The sequence below is a fragment of the Chenopodium album genome, chromosome 9 (assembly GCF_948465745.1).
Source record: "Chenopodium album chromosome 9, dcCheAlbu1.1, whole genome shotgun sequence".
NCBI classification, from domain to species: domain Eukaryota; kingdom Viridiplantae; phylum Streptophyta; class Magnoliopsida; order Caryophyllales; family Amaranthaceae; genus Chenopodium; species Chenopodium album.
The window spans coordinates 63,662,716-63,666,824 of NC_137842.1; positions in this window are offsets into that span (position 1 = coordinate 63,662,716).

Here is a 4,109-nt window from a genome sequence, read left to right on the forward strand (position 1 = left end):
ATTTCATTTCACTAGTCAACGTATTATTCAATCTTTGGTTTGCATATACCAATCTATACTTTACATACCTACCAATTGGCTGTTGATATAGTGGTGATCTGGATTACACTTGGTAAGAAGGACCCGTGTTTGATCCCTCACAACAACAATTGGGAGGGGACTAAAACTTAACCACCCAAAACTGATCCCCGAATCCGAATTTGCCTAAATAGTGAACCGGTGAAACATCAAAAAAGAAAAAAAAAAAAAAAAACTACTTTATGTCTTTACATGCTAAAACCTTTGATGGTGTTACTAGCTTGATTTAGGATCAACTATCATCCATATTATTAATATATCATTTTCGGCACAAAAAATAGTAGGCCTTGTTTGACAATTATTTGGAAAAACAAAAAAAAAAAAAAAAAAAAAAATGACAATGGGAATTGTGAGTATGTCATCTCATATGGTCGTACATCTTATTCATAATTATGACTAAATTATGATATTTTGGGTGTAATTTTCAAACAATATTCAGTCTATAAATAAATATTCTTTGGCAGCGCACAACTTTTAACACAAAAAAAACAAAGAAGTACACACCTGGAAATTAAATGGCATTATTATTAGGCAGAAATTCCACTTCAAATAGTAGTATGTTCTTTTTCATGTTGCTTCTGCTTGCGCATTTCAGCGCAGCTACTGATGTTTGCGCACCAAACACACCTCCTCAAGAAGGTTAGCTAGCATTTTCACTCATTTCTTCTTTTTTTTGTATAGCTCCATTTTTTGAGTTTTTTGCTTCATTTCTTCTCATCTTCTTATAGATTAGGTCTTGTATCCAGTTATATGTACTACCTCCGTTACAGGTTATGTGCAACGATTTGACATAAAGTAGAGAAGGAAAATGTCTAATCGTTGCACATAACCTGTAACAGAGGTACTATATTATTTACAACAACAGGACCCTAACTTAGCTTGGATGTAATTAATTAATTATATAAGTAACAAACAAGTATGGTGGAAAACTGGAGATGGTGGAAAACTCATTTTGTGACTTTGGGATCACGAGTTAGTTGAAGCCCTACCCGTATTTGAGAGCACGGGATTTCCTTAACTCCTCCCTAATTAAACTCAGCTTCTCTCTACTCTCAAATTTTGAAGTGTAGTTTATATTCCATGGGCGAAGTGAGTTTTGATCATATCATGCATGGGGGTTTGTCTCTGCATGCATGATGCATGTAGTCTAACTAAGCTATTGACAAATTGGCATGCATCAATCCAAATTCAAATAAACTTTTCATTAATATTCATCCAAAGAGAATCGAAGCATATACTAGTCCAATATGATTTCATACTGGATGAATAAATCTATTTTCACTAGGCATCAGAGGAGAGTCTGACTCCATGTAAGCTCAGCAAAGTTCTATCCCATAACCAATTGTTGATTCGTGCCCATTAAACTTGTATGTTAGATTGTTAGTCATTTTCCTTCTCTTTCATACATGTGGGACAATTAGTCTCAACTCGTGTGTACGTATTGACTTTATTCTCAACTCATACACAGGTTATATATATCATCTAGTATTTGTCTATTGTGATGTATACACTAATAACACATTGGCAAGTTGCTCTTATCTTGTCTTTAATAATTCAAAAAGGTAGTGCAATTATAACATGCTTCATAAAAAGATTATTGGGGACATTTGAATGAAATGTTTTGATTAATCATTGATAAATTATAATCCAAATTTGAAACGTTATTGTCCTTAAAGACTTTTTCAACTTTGTTGAATTGTGTATGAATCAAGAGATGTACCAATGTATATAGCTAGTATTCTAAAGTGTTGGGTTTGAGAGTGTGGAGAACGGTTCAAGAAGGCAAAGAGGGGTGCATAGCTTAGGAGTTTAAGCTATGGGCTATTGCTTGGTGTTAAGCAATGGTGGACGACAAAGGGTTGACTTCAATTGACCATATCTCAAGATCTAAAAGTGATATTGAGATGATTCAAGTTGGAGGTGATAGCTCGTCTCAAGAGCTTTCCAACGACTGGTCATAAGCTAAATTTGGCCAAGAAACGAGGAAGATATGGCTGTTTTACGAGAAGCTGTTTTGCAGGGGAAAGCGGAGCGGCCGCTCCTCTTGTGGGAGCGCCCGCTCCTCTCTATGGGAGCGCCCGCTCCATAGAGGCTCGTTTTGCCTTTTCTTCCAGTTTAATGGTGCGACCGCTCCTGTCCATTGGAGCGCCCGCTCTGTCTCTTGGAGCGCCCGCTCCATTGGGTTTCTCGGGGCTCTGTTTTCGCGTTTGAGCCTCGGTTTTTACGGTCTTGATTTCTCCTTTGCTAGTTACTTATAATCTTAGCCCTTGGATTATTAGCACTATATATACTCATGATTTGTCATTGTAAGTGAGCAATAATAAGATGAGGAGAAAGATGTGTAGAGATAGAGAGCCTCATGTAAACCCAAACACTTAGGGTTTGAGTGTTTGAGAGGGTGAGTTTGGGGTGGGAGCTTTCATGGTGATTGAAAGCTTGTAAACTACATTGTTCTTCATCATATTGCTACTCCATAGTGGATTGGTGGGTTTTTCTCCCGGTTCTCGGGTTTCCCACGGTAATTCTCCTTTGTCTCGTTTATTACTTGTTTTTCCGTCTTCATTGTTGTTAATTGTCGTTAATCGCAAACTTAGCTAGCACATTCGATAAATCCTTTCAATTGGTATCAGAGCCAAGGTTGTTTTGGCGGTTTTTTAGGGTTTAGATTGTGTGGTATGCTTGTTGTTTGTGATTGGAAAGTCCAAAGATTGAATTTTTGGTGTTAAATTTTCAATTTTGGTGTTGTGGGTGTTCAAAGTTTGAGTCTTTGGTAGAGATTTCAATTGGTTGTTATTGAAATTGAAAAGTCTTGAATTTTGTGTTTGATTAACAATGGAAGATGGAGTAGGAGGATTGAAATCTATGGAGTGTTGATGTTGGAGTTGAAGGATTTCAAGAATTTCCCCATCTTGATGTCCGGTAGTAGACTTAACATTGTTGTTGGCTACATGGTGTGTGTGAGGGAGGGCCATGGAGAAATTGTCGAGGGAACTCGGTTGAAGTTCATGGGACAATGGAGTGGTGCCTTGTAACCTTGGGAAACACATGGGTAGTCATGAGGGGTGTGTTCTTTGCGAAGGCATGGCTTGGTCGGATTGCCATTGAGGAAGAGCCATGGTTTATTTGGTGTTTCAATGGTGGAAGATGGCCGGAGAAAAGCATGTCAAGTAAAGGGGTCTCACATGGGTGTTGTGAGGTGATGTGAATCTTTGCGGTAGGCATTGTTGGTTGGATTGTCATTGGAGAGAAGCCGTGGTGTTCGGTGTTTCAATGATAGAAGAAGACTGGAAAGACGTGCCAAGTGAAGGTGTATCATGAAGGCTCACATGATGGTTGTGAGTGGTGAATGCACATGTGGGTTTAGCATGTGTGAATGGCAAGTATGGGTGCTTGTTGAGGTGGGAGCATGGTAGGAGTGTTCCATCAACAAAAGGAAAATTCCCAAAGGCTTGTGTTTGTCACGGAGGGTGAGTTTGTGTGGAGTGCGGTTGGAGTGCTCGGAGAACTTGGAAAATCCCTTGGATAACGTGATGTTTATCAAAGTTGGTGTAGACTTTGATGTTTGCTTCCTCGGTTGAGAGGAGGTGTCATTTCCTTGGTGTAGAGGAAATGGGTGTGTTGTTGAGGTTGGTTGAGATCTCAATGTTTGCATTACCTTCTTGGTGCGTAGAAGGTAGTGTGTTGGAGTTGGTGTAAACTCCGGTTTGCTTCCTTGGTGTAGAGGAAGTGGTGCTTTCTTGGTTGAGAGAAAGTGTTGTTATCAAGATTGGTGTTGATCTTGATGTTTGGTCTCCTTGGTGTAGAGGAGATTGTGTTTGTCTCCTTGGTGTAGAGGAGGTGATGTTCCTTGGTGAAGAGGACATGTGTTGCACACATGGGCATTGTGTGTGGGAAAGCAAGTGAAGAAAAGGATGTTTTGTTCGGGTGGGAGCATGGTGAGTTGTTCCAAGAGCAAAGAAGGATTCCTTTGGCTTGTGTCTTGTTTTAGAGGGTGTGTTCGGTTTAGAGCATGGTGAAAGTGCTTGGAGAAC